The sequence below is a fragment of the Vulpes vulpes genome, chromosome 9 (genome assembly GCF_048418805.1).
Source record: "Vulpes vulpes isolate BD-2025 chromosome 9, VulVul3, whole genome shotgun sequence".
NCBI classification, from domain to species: domain Eukaryota; kingdom Metazoa; phylum Chordata; class Mammalia; order Carnivora; family Canidae; genus Vulpes; species Vulpes vulpes.
The window spans coordinates 89,990,323-90,009,035 of record NC_132788.1 but is presented as its reverse complement, the minus strand read 5'-3'; the positions used below and the strand labels follow the sequence as shown (position 1 = coordinate 90,009,035).

The following is an 18,713-nucleotide window of genomic DNA, read 5'->3' as shown; positions in this document are numbered from 1 at the left end:
CTTATTACCTAGGTCAAAAAGACTCAACACTAGGACTGACCTTAAGGTTGCGCTAGTGAGTTATTGCCACACTTAAGCAATTCACGTCTGTATCTCCTTCGGGTTGAAGATTATTCCCAGAGTCTGGGAAGAAGCTGGCTCTCTTAGCAGGATCTCAGTAAGCAAATGAGGTTATAACTGTAGAAGTGGATAGCTGGATGAAAATGACAAAGGCCACAGAAGGAAAAGGAGTCAATTCTCAGGTGATCTAAGTTGGTTGCAGCTTGGTTTGTGATTTTTAAATTATCAGATTCTCAAGTCTGAGGCTGCCTTTCAAGAAAAAAAAAAAAAAAAACTAATCATTTTGCAAAAGCAGAGTACCTTTCAGGATAAACTAAGAAAAATGACAGGTAGATCCACATACCCTACAACATAAAGGGAAAGGTAACTAAACACACATTCCCAAGCAGAATTCAATTCTCCTTGAAAATGACCACAGCACCTTGCAGCACCTTCCAGAGGAGCACTCCAACCCACCCGAGCCTCCAGGCCCAGCCCTGCCTCAGTCTCTAGGACTTGGCGCCCTGCCTGGCTGCAGTAAGCAGGCAATCTATGGTCTGCAGAATGAAATTAGTGGGGATAGTTCTGTCATCTCTTCAGATAGAATTGGAGTCTCAACTTTCAATACTTTTCATAATCATCCTTTAATTTAAAGGAATGCCAAAAAACTAAAATAATTATTGAAAACCATCTCAACTCTGAAAATCTGATGCCATGTTTTACAAGTTTAGAAAAATATACTGTACAAAATATCACATAAAATAAGAGACCAAAAATTCTTTTCTAAACAAAAGACTTAACATTTATAAACTCCAACTAAAAACTACTAAGAACCTGTAGCTTTTGCACTTTAATCCATATGCTAAATAGACATGGTTAATCATAGGTATCTTTGGCAGTATTTTTTTTTTTTTTAAGTAATCTCTACACCCAACCTGGGCTCAGAACTCTGAGATCAAGAGTCGAATGCTCTGCTGACTAAACCAGCCAGGCTCTCAGCTTTAGCAGTACTTTGTATTTGTGGCACAGCTGTTATATCTGATACATAATACATAAAAGTCCATTTTAAAAGAAATTACTTTAAAATCTGACCTATTATATATGTGACACAGATTAGCTATTCTGCTGCACTATTTAAATAGCTGCTACATTCACATCAGTTACCTACAAAACACATGATCTTTATGTGCTGGCACTAAATGTCTAACCTCCAAGGGCTAATTCTAGGCTGATCAATTAGTACACAAACCTCCACCCTCGCCCTCCATTCATTTAGCTCTGACCATTCTTAGCATCTACTACATAGAACTCCTTTTATTGAGGTATACCTACTTTTATGACATGTTACCAAGTTATTGTGACATTAGTTTAGTGTTTAAAACAGATACAAAGACAGCCAAACAAAGAAAAATATCATCCCACTTGGGAAGAACTGTGAAAATGGAGTTAACGACTAAGATACAAAAAGTGAAAAAAGTAATAATAGTAAAAGCACAATCAAATTTACATCAACTTTGTAACTTTTCTTATTTATAGTTAAGATCAAGGAAAGAACAGAAAACCATTTCATAACAATAAAGCAGTATAAGAGAAAGCAGCATCATAAATCAAAGCTGTAAAAAATGAAGTAAGCAATTATTCTGTGCTCATTACAAAATATACTATGCTGGAAAAAAATAGAGTCGAGATTGTAATTTGCTCTTATAAAGCAATAATTCACCATACATACAGTCTCTGCCTACAAAGAAGCCAAGAACACTCTTAAGCAGAGTTTCCAACAGAAGGGTTTGTTCATAAGACATTAATGCAGAGAGAAGGAAAAAACCCTCAATTTGCTAATTAGTTGAAACTGTCTGCCAATTCAACTGGGAAATGGTGCATTAGAAAAAATACCTACCACAAACAACTTGTTAACAGAGTCACTGCATTTGCAAATAAAGAGATCATACACAACTATAGCACTGGATAACAAAATAGAAGAGAAAGAGATGTTTCTTTTAACAAAAGTAATCCAGCTAAAAATAAATTATGAGGGAATGACAGGATTTCTAATAAAATTAATGGATCTGTTGACCATTAATAACAGCTTACATCAATCACAAAACAAAAGACAATCTGAGGGGCACCAAGGTGGTTCAATCAGTTAAGTGTCTGACTTCAACCCAGGTCATGGTCTCAGGGTCCTAGAGTCTTGTGACTGAGCCTTGCATCTGGCTCTGTGCTCAGCGGGGAGTCTGCTTCTCCCTCTTCCTCTGTCCCTCTCCCTGTTTATGCTCTCTCTCTGCAAATAAATAAAATCTTTAAAAAAAAAAAAAAAAAAAGGGATCCCTGGATGGCGCAGCAGTTTGGTGCCTGCCTTTGGCCCAGGGTGCGATCCTGGAGACCCAGGATCGAATCCCATATCGGGCTCCCGGTGCATGGAGCCTGCTTCTCCCTCTGCCTATGTCTCTGCCTCTCTCTCTCTCTCTGTGACTATCATAAAAAAATAAAATAAAAATTTTAAAAAAATGTATTAAAAAAAAAAAGACAACCCAAAACATTATGTGTTCCCTGATGGAAGAATATAACATCAACTATGAAAAAGTCTTGGGTGGGGGGAGGGAATCAAACCAGAACTGGATGGAATTTCTATCCAATAGAGAAGTCAGAGAAACAAGATAAACATCACTATGGTGACCTCAACTTTTACTTCACACCATAAAAACTCAAAATGAAGCATAAACCTAAATGTGAAAGCTAAAACTAAAAAAAAAAAAAAAAAAAGCTAAAATGATAAAACATCTAGAAAAAAAGAGAAAATTTTCTTGGCCTGGGATTGGCAAAGATTTTTTTAGATATGACCCCCAAAAAGGCACAAACAATAATTAAAAATTCAACAAACTGAGATTTATTCAAAGTTTAAGCCTTTCTGCTCTTAAAAAATTCTATTTAGAAAAAGAAAAGACAAGTCACAAACTAGGGGGGAAAAACCTGCAAAACATTTATCAGATAAAGGATCTGTATTTTATAAAAACTCTTACAGGGGTGCCAGGATGGCTCAAGTCGGGTAAGCCTCCAACTCTTGGTTTAGGCTCAGGTCATGATCTCAAGGTCATGATGCACTCCCTGCTCAATGCAGAGTTGGCTTCCCTTCTGTCTCCCTCAACCCTTCTCCCCCCACCACCCCTGCCCCACCCTGGGCTCTCTCTCTCCCTCGCTCTCTCCAAAATAAATAAAATAAATTGTTTTTTTAAAAGAAAAAACTCTTACAACTCAGTAAACAATCTATTTTTTTTAAACAGGCAAAAGCTATAAATAGACACTTCCACAAAGAGAATGTATGAATGGCAAATAAACACATGAAAAGATAAGGAAGCAAATTAAAACCTCAAGGAAATATCATTACATACTAACAAAAATAGATGAAGTCAAACACTAGCAACAGCAAGTGTTCACAAGGATGTAAAGAGACTACAGCTCTCACACAATGCTGGTGCAAATGGAAGATGGTACAGCCACTCTGAAAACAGTTTGGCAGTTCCTTAAGAACTTAAGAGCTGTATGTTTAAATACAGTTATCATACAACCCAGTAATTCCACTCTTGGGTATCTACCAAAGAGGGATGAAAACATATCCATACAAAGATGTTTACACAAGTGTTCACCACTATGAACAGAAACAACCCAAATGTCCATCAATTAGTGAATGGATAAACAAAATATGGTGTATCTACACAACAGAATAATTCTTAGCAATAAAAATGAACTACTGATACATGCTATAACAGGGATAAATTTCAAAAACATCATACAAAATGAAATATGCCAGGTGGAAAAGATTACATACTGAATGATTCTATTTACATGAAATTTGTAGAAAGGCAAAACTGTAGAGAAAAAAAGCCAGCAGGAGTGCCTGGCTGGCTCAGTAGGTAGAGCATGCAACTCTTGATCTCGGGGGTTTTTTTTTGTTTGTTTGTTTGTTTGTTTGTTTTGATCTCGGGGTTTTGAGTTCAAGCTCCAAGTTGAATGTAGAGATTATATAAAAAAATAAAATCTTAAAAAAAAATAAAAAATAAAAAATAAAATAAAATAAAATCTTAAAAAAAAAAAAAGCCATCAGAGGCTAGGGCAGAGGCAAGGGTTTTTGGTAACCAGTCACAAGATCATTGGGGGTGGGAGGTGATGGAAATATTCTAAAACTAAATTGTGGAAATAGTTGCATGATTGTATCAACTTACTAAACCTCAATAACATCAACAGAGGGAAAGGGGTTCCATACCACCTAAACAGGTGCATATAAATATCAAGGTTCCAGAAACCTCAATTTTTCTTAAATCCTCAGGTGATCCTGAGTGGAAAAAAACTCACTTTCAACATCCTGAATTCAACAGAATGTGGATGGCAGCTCATACTCCCTGTGGTCTTGCCAGTGTGTAGCTCCTCATTTCTAATACAGGAACCACACTACTGCTCTAGCAAAGGAAGGAAAGGAGCGCAGAACAGAAGAGCACTACCTGTTTTAAACTTTGTTTTCTGTGTCACTGCCCAGTTTATTCTTTGAAAAGTTCAAATATTACTTTCACTATGTATTGTGCTATTTCTGAATTACAACAAAAGCAAGAGAATTACTATTTCAAATTAACTCCACATTCAGTACTTTATTTGCATAGAGTAAGTGCTCATTTAAGCACCTGCTGAAACTGCCCACACTCAATAATTGGAGCAAAACCTGGATACCTGTCATGAGGGCCCTAATAAGACCACTGAGCCACTGAGAATCTGATAGCCACTGGGCTCAAGAGCCCACAAACTCTTCACCTATTCAGCACCAGGTTGCTAAACTTGGAGCAGCAATTTTCAAAGGAGCCTCCTCTCTTCCCCAAGAAATCTGGTATTAAGTATACAAACAACAGGAAAATAAAATCATTCCAGTGTAATTTGATCAGGATTGATATTTATATATATATATATTTCCAATGGTTGGCTGTTTTTGTGTGTATGTGTGGTTAGTTTTTTGGGGTCTTGGCTCAAAATGTTTTACAAAAGTATGGTATTACATTTTCATTCCAGAAACAGAACTATTCTTTTTATATCATAGTTTCAAAAACAAAAAACAAACAAACAAAAAACCTCTACAGGTTCTGCAGAACAGCCAATACCATAAATCAAACTGTAATCTTCACATATTAAAGAACTTAAAATACTGGTAATACCTATGGGATATTTAATAATATTTTTAAAATTAACTGATTTTTACATGCCATAAAGGTATTATGGTTAAAAAGTCATAACTTTAAATACTAAATTATTTATGAAGGACATAATACTCAAGATTTGCTATAAAATGATGCAGTGAGGGAGACAAAATTGTATATACCTGTCAGAGAGGAAAGTACAGACAAAATAAGCCAGCCACATGTTGATAATTGTAGAAAACAAGTAATGGGATTTTGTTTCTGTATATGTTTGAACATTGTCATAATAAGAAGTAAACCATGAAATAAAACTATAGTGATAAATCAGCCTTCTCAAAGATTATAACAAAGAGGCAGTGGCATACCATTAATTGTCTTAAAGACATAATAGAGTGCATGGTTAGTCACATCAACGATATTCACAGTGCTACTCAATTGGAGAATTTATCCATTCTGAGCAGCAAGAGAGCTGATTCTCATGACAAATATCCAAAATTACATTGTACTACATCCAAAACACAGTTGGTATTGTAAAGATCTTTCCAGAAAAATCAATGATATTTAACAAGTATGCACTGATTAAAAGATCATCACTGTTACCTGAATATTTCCAATTCCTGACAATTCTTTTATTGACACATCTATTCTTTCAATAATGACCGTTGAAGCTAGAAAAATAAGAGAAAAAAAAACTGGTCTATCACTGGAAATCCATCTCTTGAAGTTATCATACGGGATTTTAACTGAAAAAGGAGCGCTATCACCAACTGCTAGATCACAGTCAGGTAATGAAACAAATTTGTGGTTCCTCCTGTTTTATGCTCTCATACATTCATTTTTCATTCATAGCACTCAGGGGCATTTCTTTCTTCTCTTTTTAGTGAATTGCTTTTAATGACGTAGGTGGTTTTATCTTGATTTTCATTTTTAATTATAATAGATAATCAAGTGGCAGATTCCTGAAATTTTGAGACAAGCTTCCTTATCACTCATGTACAAAAAAGAAACAAATGGACTTTTTAAAAAGATTTTATTTATTCACAAGAGACACAGAGAAAGGGGCAGAGACATAGGCAGAGGAGGGAGAAGCAGGAACCCCTCGGGGAGCCCAATGCAAGACTCAATCCCAGGACCCCAAGATCATGACCTGAGCCAAAGGCAAATGCTCAACCACTGAGCCCCCCAGGCACCCCTAAATATTGGATCTTAAGTCCCTCAAGCTTTCAGTAGCATGATCATTCATTTGTACCACCTTGAACATCCATATTGACACAGTCAATACATGCACCTGCTAAGCTGAAGCAGTCCATCCCTGGTACCAAAATGGGTCAAAGGGAAGGACAAAAGGGGATGCAACTGTTTCAGTCTGAAGTCTCCTTGACAACAAGATCCTCAAAATCACAAAAGTGCTTACCTTTTGCTGAGGCAAGAGACAGTTAAATCAGATGCACTGTGACTTAACAAAATGCAATACTGGTACAGAGTAGTAACTTTTTTTCTTTCAGCGCATATTCAGATTTTTGTTTTGTTTTGTTTTTCCTAAATCCTTGGGAGTAGGGTTGAATGTAGTCAGGTCACTTTTCTTATCAACCAGAAAAAACTTACTGAATATGGTACCATGCTCTGAGGGCCTGAATGCCAGTTAAGAAAACCTCACAGAGGGCAGCCCTGGTGGCTCAGCGGTTTAGCGCCACCTTCAGCCCAGGGTGTGATCCTGGAGACCCAGGATCGAGTCCCACATCAAGCTCCCGGCATGGAGCCTGTTTCTCCCTCAGCCTGTGTCTCTGCCTCTCTCTCTCTCTCTCTCTCTCTCTCTCTCTCTGATGAATAAATAAAACTTAAAAAACAACACCTCATAGCGACATAAGAGGGCAAATGATGACTACTAAATACTCTGGAGACTGCAGCCACGATGGGAGTAAAAGTACAGGGAGGCCTGGATTTAAAAGCAGGTTTCAGAATGAAGATGCTATTTTGCAAAACAGGGAAGATGAAGACAGTTCCAGGCAAAGGATAAGAGCAAAGGCATAGGAATGGGAAAGTGCAATGTGTGTCTCAGACACAGGAGTAGGCCATTTTGGTTTGGGTTGAGGGCTTCAAGACAAGACATGAGACAAGACTGGGACATTAGGTTGGGGGTAGCCTAGAGATATCATTTATCAAGGGTTTGAACTTCAAACTGAAGGAAATATGGGCACACTGAAGGTCTGTGAACAGGGCTAAGTGATTTGAAAGTAAATGTAGTGTACATATAGAGAGATGGGCAGTGATGTTCAGGATGGAGAAGAGGAGCCTGGAAGCTAGTTCAGGGGATGCTTCTTTAGTAATTCTAAAAAGACTGGAAATACTAAAAGAGGAAGTAACAGGAAAGAAATCCTTCATTTATAGAACACATCTACAGTTCACAAAGGACTTTTGCTTAAGAATAATTTGTAAAGTAGAACATCTGTCATTCTACATATAAGAACCACAACTCATGGCATCTCCTTTCATGACTATTTGTCCACTGGATAGTAAGCTCTGTGAGAGTACTGCAGGGACCATGTTGATTTTTGTTTGACACAGTATCCCTGCTGCCTTGCAAAGAGCCCTGTAATACTTTCTGTATCTGGTAGATATTCATTACATATGTGACAGATGAGCCAGCAAATGAAGAGCACATTGCTTCTTCCACTCTTGTTTGAATAATATGAAAATACTTTTCCAACCAAAAATATTTTTTATTTCGTTTTGCTTTGTTTTCTGACAATGAAAAGGCCTTCACAATAGCACTTTTTTTTTTTTTTTTTTTTTTTTTGGAGCTACCTAGACTTCTTTTCCTACCTCAAGGAAAAAGAAGAAATGCACAAAAGGGAATGGCAGGTTCTCTGCCACCTTCACTGTGGTTATCAGAAATTCATCCCAAGGGATCCCTGGGTGGCGCAGCGGTTTGGTGCCTGCCTTTGGCCCAGGGTGCGATCCTGGAGACCCGGGATCGAATCCCATATCGGGCTCCCGGTGCATGGAGCCTGCTTCTCCCTCTGCCTGTGTCTCTGCCTCTCTCTCTCTCTGTATGACTATCATAAAAAAAAAAAAAAAGAAAAGAAATTCATCCCAAGTGATATATTATTAAGGATACAAAAAAGGTTAACATCTGGTAGTTACTTTTTCAAAAATGTTCTATTTTCTTGCAGAACAAATTGGATAGAGATAAATAACCATGCACATGAACATCTATAGTGTCGAGGTAAAAAACCCTGGCCTAGAAGGCTTGTGCCAAAAAGCAAGAAAATGACCCAGAGAATAATGGAGGTGTGTCAAAAGAACAAAAAAGTGAGCTTTGACAGGGCTCCCACTGGCCAAATCTGGGATAATTCACACATCAATATAAGCAGTGAGAATAACAAAATTATAACTCATAGAATAAAATAGAAAAAAAATGAGTCTATATTGACATAGATCTATAGTAAACTAATAAACTGAAAATTTGTTGAGGAAGGGGATAATTTCAAAGTATCTATTCACAAAATACTAATTACAAATAAGATACAATGAGACACGGCACCATTTCAGTGATATTCCCGCCAAAGATTCATAACCTTAAGTTTACTCTTGAGAAAACATCAAACCCAAACTGAAGGACAATCTACAAAATAACAGGCCTAATGTTTCCAAACAAAATAACAGACCTAACTTCTAAACACATCAATATCTCTGAGACCGTGAAAATCAAAAGAAATGCTGAAGAACACTCAGCAATTCAATCTCAAAGCATGATTCCTAACTGGTTCCTTCTGGCATGATTCCTAACTGGTTCCTTCTGCTCCCCCCCAAAAGGCAAAAGGTGGTAAGGCTGGAGAGGGGAGCTTCACTGGGGCAACTGGTCAAACCGGACTGCGGTCTGAGGAGTATTTGATGGCTATACTGTACTTACTACGGGAGAATGTCCCTACTATAGGACACACACACCAGGGTATCCCGGAGAGATGGAGCATCAGAAGGGCAACCTACTGACAAAGGCTGGAGGGATAGGGGACAGCTCTCCTGTACTTCCAAATTTGCTCCGTTTTTCACTGTTGCAAATTTTTTTTAAATCTTCTAAAAATATTTAGTATCTCTCCAAAGCGAACATAATAATATACATACATATATATTCTTTCCGATGCAGTGCTCTCTTTGTAGCAAGAGTATGAAAGGAATCTCCCATTGGAGTACTAGGGAAGCAGTGTGAAACAGCATTGCATAACAAAAAACAAACAAAAACCAAGCTTTATGCATTGTAATACTGACTTCAAACTCTAGTTCATCACATACAAATTCATGACCTTGGAAGATTTTTCACCCTTCTGGGTCTCAAAATCTCAATCTATAAAGTGGGAATGCCAGCTTTTTGTGCAGAGTAGCTCTGAGGATGACATGAAATGGTGTGTTTGAAAATGTTTGAAAGGTTAATAAGCATTCAAAATTAGTTATCTGCTGCTCCAAGCAATGTATTCACAGCTTGTGTCTAGTTGGGAAGTGTGCATCTCAGGAAGCCTGAGAAGTAGGGCTTACAGCTTTTCCAGCTACAGGGATATGAAAAATCCCTTTAATCCAATACCTGTACTTTCTGGATCAGCAGATGAGACCCTGGACACCTACTGGCAGAGGCAAGCCACTTGCCATCCCAGAGAAACCAGCGATGGTCTGCAGCTTTGAGCACTGGCACATGCACTCCTTTCACCTTCACAGAACTCTGATGCAAATATTATAATAACTGAAAAGGCGAGGAAACCAAGGCTCAAGCAAGATTAAGAAACTTACTCAGAATTCAGGTCTTTCTAACTCCAAAATTCATGAATTTCCCACTAAATACTGTCATTATTTCCAAATGCTTAAGAAAGACAACACATGAATATGTTTAAAAGCTTTTCTGTATCCTATGCACTCGAGCTATGAGTCCCTTACTCCCATGGTTCCCAAAATGTTATCGCTGTAAAACAGAAATTACTTAAGCCCTAAATCTTTGTCCATCAACATCCTCAGTGATTTACAATAATCTTATTCACTCCCCTATCCCAGACTTGTTTAGGACAATCAGCAACAGTGCTAAATAAGGTAAATTTCTTAAAATGTCTTCCTGCCTTCAGTAGTTTCTCTTATTCCCACTTTTTAAATTTATATTTTTACTAATCTCTACAAGCCAACGTGAGGTTCAAACTCACAACCTAGAGATCAAGAGTCACATGCTCTTCCAGGTGAGCCAGCCAGGAGCCCACTATTCCCACTGTTTTAGAACAAGATTCTTAACCTGGAGTCCTAGGGTCCATGAAGAGAACTCAGGGGTCCATGAATTTGAATGAGAGGAAGTTATGACACTTGTTTTCATTAACCTCAAAGTGAAATTTAAGATTGCCTTCAAACACGAATGTAAGCAACAAATCACAGCAACATTAACAATAACTGTTACTGGGGATCCCTGGGTGGCGCAGCGGTTTGGCGCCTGCCTTTGGCCCAGGGCACGATCCTGGAGACCCGGGATCGAATCCCACGTCGGGCTCCCGGTGCATGGAGCCTGCTTCTCCCTCTGCCTGTGTCTCTGCCTCTCTCTCTCTCTGTGACTATCATAAATAAATTAAAAATTAAAAAAAACAAAAAAACAAAAAAACAAAAAACAATAACTGTTACTATGTCACCAAAGAACATATTTTCATATCATATTACAGATAGTGCAAATATATATATAACTAATTTCCTTTGTAATCCTATGTATTGCATTTATTTAAAACCATTAATCTGAGAACAGGTCTACAGCCTTCACTAGTTTACCAAAGAGGTACATGCAATACAAGAAAGTTTAAGAACCCCTGGTTTTGAACAACAAAGTTGTTAATCTGCTGAGAATTTGAGAGAACACAGGGAAAAAAGCTTGATGCTAGATAATATAATCCTTTACTCTGTGAGTAAATCTAGCTTTTAAACACATGAGCATTTCATTCAACAAATATTTTCTGGTTCCTAGACTATGCTCTACTGCATAGCAGCTACAAAGATAAAACATCCTTTTGCCTCAAACTAGTAGGAAAGAAGACCAAAGTAAGTAGCAAGGTAGAATAACATACATACTAAAAGAGAAGGACAATAGGAACCTTTTAACTCAAACAGTGGATTCTCTCATTCTCACCAAACAAACAAGGCACATTTGGGAAGGAGAGAAGAATCTGAAAACTGCTCTAGCCCTCTGTTGCTCCTATAGCCTAGAGAGCAGGGGAGAAGGCCAAGGGAAACAGGTATCAAGGGAGAGCCATGGCCCAGCCACGGGAAATGGCTCATTGGTCCTGATTTAACCCTCTATCGAGCCAATAGGCCCTTTCCATTCCTGAAATGCTTTTAGGAAAGGAAATCATACAAGAAATTTGCTTTTCTTTACATAAAGTAAGTAGGAAAAATGTGCACGGGGGTAAATGGAGCCATATTTCAAAGTAAGATGACATTCACTTAATTTGTACAACCAAAATATAGTATGTCTATCTAATGACATTTTATTTATAGCATAGTATTTGCTTTATAGTAGCTGACTCTGGAAGTGGCAAATGGGCCTCTCTCTGTATAAGTAGAACCTAACTCACAAAACAAGATGTTTAAATAAGATAATTTGTTCAAGGCTTCCCCCAATGAATTTTAATTCCATAATATCTATACCCTATCAACAAAAAGACACCAGGTAAAAGATGAAACCATCCAGGCAAAGACCACTAACCTTATAACATCTATTTCATATCTTTATCTTTAGAACCATTTCCCAGTATTTACCAACACAGTTAGAAACCAACATATTTATAATGTGTGCTTGACCATTCTCACAATTCACCTCCGACCACTACTGAGCACAGACACTCCTTTGTTCCGGGCAGGATCCCAGGGACGGCCAGGCATGCCACAAAGCTCAGTCTTGCCTTACCCTAAAGGATTTTACAATTAGGGACGGAGCCACCACTGAGGGAATTTTTTAAAGGCAAGGCATTAGAAAAGTTGCTGCACAGAGAAAAGAGAGTTAACTGTAAGTCAAGGGAGCTGCAAACAGCCTCATCAAAGTCAAAGCAGGAGCCTTATCTTGAAAGATGGAAAGAACCTCAGAAAGCCAGAGGAGAGCGGGAGACATTCCCACCAGAGCAAGCAGTGTGCAAAAGCCAGCAAGGCAGGGATGAGGCTGGCACCAGGTGTGCGGGGGAGGGTGGCCAGGGTGCTGTACGCTTGCATGTAAGGTGGCAGGAGAGCTCAAGCTCTCGGTGTACAGAAAGGTAAGGCCAAGAGAGTGTAAATAACATGCAGGAATTATATTATACTCCACAGGAGGCACTGAGTAGGAAAGACCCAAGCAGTACTACATTGTGAAGCTTATTTGTCACCTGCCATACACACCAATTATAGGACAGTGCAGACTAAAAGCTGACAAGCAGGAAGGTGCCAACTAGCTCACAGATGAGCTCTTGGGGCAGACAAGCAGTGGTAAGGAAAGACTAAGTTGGAGAGACATTTCAAAGGAGGAAATAAGAGAAAAATCAAAGATGACTCCAAATGCTATCATGTCAAAGGCCAGACAGTGAAGAACTGAGATCTGCAAGTAGGGTGCATCCTACTGGGATGCTACCTGAGATGAAGAGTCCCAGGAGCAGCTGAAAGGTAGGCCGCCAGCAGGGGAAGGACAGAGGACTCAGCTGCACTGTGGGTGAGAAGGCCATAGGCACCGTGTGGGCAGCACCGTGTGGGCAGCACTGTGCAGAGAGCTGCATATCAGAAACTCAGGGAAGGGGAATCGTAAGGGGGGAAAGAAGGAACACTTTCTGTGAGCCAAGAGGCAACTCACTTTGTGTACCTTATACAAAGAAATCCAGAGGTCAGAAGCAAGAAAGTCTCCTCTTACAAAGAGTGAACCACCAACAAAGCAAAGTAGGAAAGGGAGTTAAGTACAAGGGAGAACCAAGATTCACAAAAGGACACTGGTGTGGCCCGCATGAAGGCCACTGGCAAGTACTGGGAAGCTCCGCTCGGCAGCAGGAGCAGGGACTGTGGTGTGGGTGGCTGAGAAGAGAATGGCTCAATACAAAGTGAATGCAATGAATGGAAGTCAGTATTTGGATATTCTGGGCAGCAGATGAACAAGATTTAACAGCCACTTAAAAAGGACAGCAACACAGTGCAGTTCTCGCAATCCTCTGTTTATCTTAGTAATTAGGAAAACACTGACCAATAAATACAAAGGTCAAGAATTAGGGCCCATCCTTCATATTATTCAAGGTGCTCGAACTAAAAGTAAAGCGAAAGGTACACTTCTGTTTTTGCAAGCTCAATTCCAATTCAGCTATCAATATAATAAATTGACATAATACTGATTAGAGCATATTCCATCTGCTTTACATTTGAAAAGCTAACATCTCTCAAAACCGCACGCTAAAGAGACTAAACAAAAACACAGAGATTGTTATATGCTACTAAGAAATTAAATATTGGGCAGTCCTGGCGGCCCGGGGGTTTAGCACCGCCTTCAGCCCGGGGTGTGATCCTGGAGACAGACCTGGGATCGAGTTCCACGTCGGGCTCCCTGCACGGAGCCTGCTTCTCCCTCTGCCTGGGTCTCTCTCTCTCTCTTTCTCTCTGTCATGAATAAATAAATAAAATTCTAAAAAAAATTTTAAATATTTTATGCTATGCTATCTTTCCTAAATCCTAAATGAAACATCCAAAAAACCTAATCAAAATCATCTAGAAACTTACTGGGGCATCCGGCTAGCTCAGTCAGTGGAATAGGAGACTCTTCATCTCAAAGTTGTAAGTCTGAGCCCCAAACGGGGTGTAGAGATTACTTAAAAGTAAAATTAAAAAAAAAAATCATCCAAAAAGTTTGCTATGGGATTTGATTATAATGTTGGCAAAAACACTCACTGGTTCAGTAGAAAATATCCTTCCATCTGCTCTCAGTGCAGAACCCTAAACAGTGATAGTCTGACCTATTCACAAAACACACCTAGTTACAACTTATGCATTAATTTGTACTCCATATAATAAAAGTACTCATTCTTCAACACTTTACCTAAAGGATAAACTGTTACAGAGGGACCATAAGTAACAAATAAACCTAGAATGGGAAGAATATGGCATCATGGGTACACCTCTTGGTGGCACACATGATTGAGCTGTTCAAAGCTGACCAAGGCAAGCATTCTGCTAAATTCATCTTTCTACCCACCACTGCTTCAAAATTTTATAATACTGAACACAATGTAAGAACTTTATTCCAGAAAAAAGAATTTCAGGCAACAGATTCCTTACAGATTCTTAAATTTATTCAAACTGTAACAGACATTCACTATCCTTAATGAGTCATTAACTCAGGATACAAACCTCACTTGTTACAGAACATGACTTGATCTTACCTTACATAAGAGACATTTTCTCAAAAATATGTTCATGATTTTCAACAAAAAGAAAAAAAAATTTACAATCATTTCCCTCTACCTTTTATCAGAAACATTTTTACAAATTAGTTGCAAAAAATACATTTGATTTTTTTTACTTTTTTTTTTAAGATTTTATTCATTTATTCATGAGAGACACACACACAGAGAGAAAGAGGTAGAGACACAGGCAGAGGGAGAAGCAGGCTCCATGCAGGGAGCCTGATGTGGGACTCGATCCTGGGACCCCAGGATCACACCCTGGACTGTAGGCAGGGGCTAAACTGGTGAGCCATCCAGGTGTCCCTACATTTGATTTTAGATTATACTCGTGACTTCTAAAAATCTTCTATGAAGAATTTTAAAACTTTATTTTAGAGACAGAGAAAGAACCTGTGGTGGTGGGAAGTGGCAAGGGAGAGGGACAAGCAGACTCCTCTCTAAACAAGGAGCTCAAGGCAGGGTTCAATCCCACAACCCTAAGACCAGAACCCAAGCTGAAACCAATGGCTGGACACCTAACTGACTGAGCCATCCAGAAGCCCCTTCTGGAAAAATTTTAAATGACTTATACCTTAAAGTAGAAGAATCTAGAATTGACAAAAAATAGTGTGACTCCTAAGAACTAAGAGTGATTTAAAATCATATTTTTTGTCACAATCTAGGAAATGCTTGTAACTCGGTATATTACTATGTTTACTTTGGGTTTTTTCTTTGCCAAAATGTTCACATAATTTTGTTTCTATTAGACAAAAACCAGTTAATTAGAATATTTCATAAAGGAACATGGCTTATTTATGAAGGATTATTTTCTACAAAAACTGTTTTAAGGTGAAAGAGGAAGAGAGCTGACACCTGAACACTCATGGTGCCAGGCACGATGCTAAATGATGCCTCATCCATTCAACCACCCTTTGAAATATTCCCATTTTAAAGGTAAGGAAATGAGGCTTAAAGAAGTTTTTAACTTGCCCAAGATTACAAAACCAATAAATGACAGCCAAATCCAAAATCTAAATTCATTCAGGACTCTTTTTTTTTTTTTTCATTCAGGACTCTTGAGAACAGACAGGCCTTCAATGAGTATTGATAGAGTGAATGAATAATGACACAGCTGGCATGAACTTCAATACAACAGAGAGAAATTATGAAGTTGGAAGATCCTAAAATGAAAATATAAAGCAAACTCATCTGGGGTGTCTGGCTGGCTCACTCAGTAGAGCATGTGACTCTGGATCTTGGGGTGGTAAATTTGAGCCCCATGTTGGGGGGGGTAGGGATTACTTGAAAAAAAAAACTGTTGTTTTTTTTTTAAATAAGGCAACCTCACCTCAATAAAAATAATTTAAAAAGCCAAAATCATCTCTGCATCATAAAAACTAATAGACCTCCATCTACCCGTTTTCTACAGTCAACTGTGAAATACTGGCATGACTGGTGACTGTGTAATGGCAACTCACTGTGGTTTTTCTTTGTGTAGTCTTTTTTTTTTTTCTTTGCATTTCACTGTTTTAATGTCTACTTCCCCAGTTAAAACCACAAGTATGGCTACAAAACAAGAAGAGACAAACAATAACAAGTGTCAGCAAAGATGTTGAGAAACTAAAATTGTCATGCACTGCTAGTGGGAATGTAAAATAACACAACCATTTTGGATAAATAGTTTGGAAATTTCTCAAAAAGTTAAACATAGAGGGGCACTTGGGTGGTGCAGTCGGTTAAGCATCTGACCCTTGATTTTGGCTTAGGTCATGATCTCAGGGTGGGGAGATGGGAGTCCCCATCAGGCTCTGCACTAAGTGTGGGGCCTGCTTAAGATCATCTCTCTCCCTCTGCTTCTACCCACTCCCCACCCTTCTCTCTCTCTCTCTCTCTCTCTCTCTCTCTCTCTCTCTCTCCCTTAAAATAATAATAAATAAAATAAAAATGAGAGAGAAAATAAAGTCTACAACTATTGTCAATTTTCTGCCTCAGATGGCCAGGTATACCTGGGGAAGAATTATTTCATCAAAGACCACATAACTGCTTCTTAGTTAGATTGCTGCTTTTTTGGGGGGGCAGGGGGTACCTTACATTTAACAGCAAGAGAAGAGAAAATATATAGAGCATTCTAAGATCCAGAACACAGTCCTTAACAAGTTAAAGGGCAAAGGAAGAAAAAGTACTAAAACTCGAAGTTCACACTCCTCACTCCAAAGTAGGAACCACCTGCTCACTCAGCATCAGACCTCACGGCCCCCTGGACTTCAGGAACCTCATGGCCACAGCCTGGACGATGGCAGAGCCAGCCTCCCCGGCACAGTCCCAGCAAAGGTCGGGTGGGGGGGGGGGGTGGCATAAAGCAGGCAGTGTTGAACTTTCACCAAGTGGGTGTACTGTCTCACGCCCAGAATTGGTGTGGAAAGCTCCCGTGGCTCCACATACCTACTTCCTACAGGGAGATTTAGACACTTTTGGAAATCTAGTGAGTATGTAATGGTATCCTACTGTATTCTAATTTGCATCTTTTATATAAGAATTTGGTCTCTGGACAAAAAAGGAAATTCTTGAAAATTCTGAAAATGCTGGAGTGATTTTACTGTCCATGGCTACTAATATAGTGATACTTACTTTAATAGCTCACTTATTCACCCACACTTATCAAGTGGCAAACAAAATAAAGTCCCTGTGGTCTTATGGGACCACAGTCTAACCTGCTTACAGCAATCTCCCACATCCCCTCCACGTGACTCAGTCTTACACACTTAATAAAGAAAACCCCCTCAAAAAAAAAAAAAAAGAATAAAGAAAACCCCCTCAAAGAGCAGAGGGAAAGGACTGCAACATGTTACATTGCCAAGTCCAAGACTGAACCTAAATAGCAACTTGGGAGTAGTTCCAGCATTCACAGGAGAAGACCTCATGAAATAAGCATCCCCTGCCTCTTTCCTTCTCTCGCAGCTTATACCTCCACTTTTCAAAAAATATTAACAGTATTTCTAAAGTAATATCCTTGACAAAATGAGTGTGACTTCTTGTATCTGTGTATATCTTATGCTATTTCTTTTCTTATTAAGATTTTTATTTATTTGACTGAGAGAAGAGAGAGAAAAAATACAAGTCGGGATGAGGCAGCACAGAGGGGGAAGCAGGCTCCCCACTGAGCAGAGAGCCCAAGGTTCAGATCCCCAGGCCCTGAGATCATGATGTGAGCTGAAGGCAGACGCTTAACCAACTGAGCTACCCAGGTGCCCCCATCTTGTGCTATTTCTAAATCCTTCTCCTCTCCTTAAAAAAGACACAACTCAATGTACAAGAAGTAGCAATAAACTCCTGCTTCTTCACTTCTTTAATACAAATTAGATATCTACTCATATTCAGAAAACTGAAGAATCCAAGAGCCAGGAGAGAACAAAGTTAATTATGCAGAGCCAGGTGAGGGTGCCGAGGAACTTCCTTTATTTTCCCACCACCTGCTGGCATCTGCTTCCATCCTTCAGACAACTCCCTTTCCTGAGGCTCTCCATTCCCCTCCAACACCCATTTAATAACACAAAACCTTCAGCATTCCTTCGGTACTACATCCCTTCTGAGCTGCATGCAAACATGTTCTAATGCTGCACACCAGTAAGAAAAGTTCCAGGGAAACTGAGTGGAGAAAAATTAGAGAGGAAGACAAACCATGAGAGATTCCTAACTCTGGGAAACAAACAAAGGGTTGTGGGAGGAGACAGGGTGGGAGGATGAGGTGACTGGGTGAAAGGCACTAAGGAAGGCATGTGATGGGATGAGCATTCGGTGTTATACTCTATGTTGGCAAACTGAATTTAAATATTAAAAAGAAAAGAAAATTTCTAATCACCCCTCAAGACCTTTTTCTGCTCCCTTCACAGTAATATGTCTCATTTCAGACGCTGGTCCACACATGCTACTCCTCCCTTCTTCCCCGATTTGGCTACGTCTATCCTAACATACTGATGTGGCTCTTGGCCAGGCAACTGTGACCTTCCGATCGCCTAACCCAATCTAGGCCCCCACTGACTCAGTAAACTGTCCCTCATCCTCTGAGTGTTTTCTTCCCTCAGCAAATGTGACACACTCTCCT

The 18,713-nt window shown here is 39.2% G+C and overlaps 1 protein-coding gene across 5 annotated transcripts in view; it reads right to left on the bottom strand.

Moving 5' to 3' along the window:
- Positions 1-18,713, bottom strand: part of SFMBT1 (Scm like with four mbt domains 1) — a 122,761-nt gene that overhangs the window by 75,871 nt on the left and 28,177 nt on the right. The window contains exon 1 of one of the 5 annotated variants that reach the window (XR_011994389.1): positions 41-749. The exons of 3 other annotated variants lie outside the window; for them this stretch is intronic. The gene's annotated coding sequence lies outside the window, so the exon portion shown is untranslated. Of the gene's footprint in view, positions 1-40; positions 750-18,713 lie in introns of those variants that run through there. One more of the 5 variants, XM_025986410.2, reaches the window with a different exon arrangement.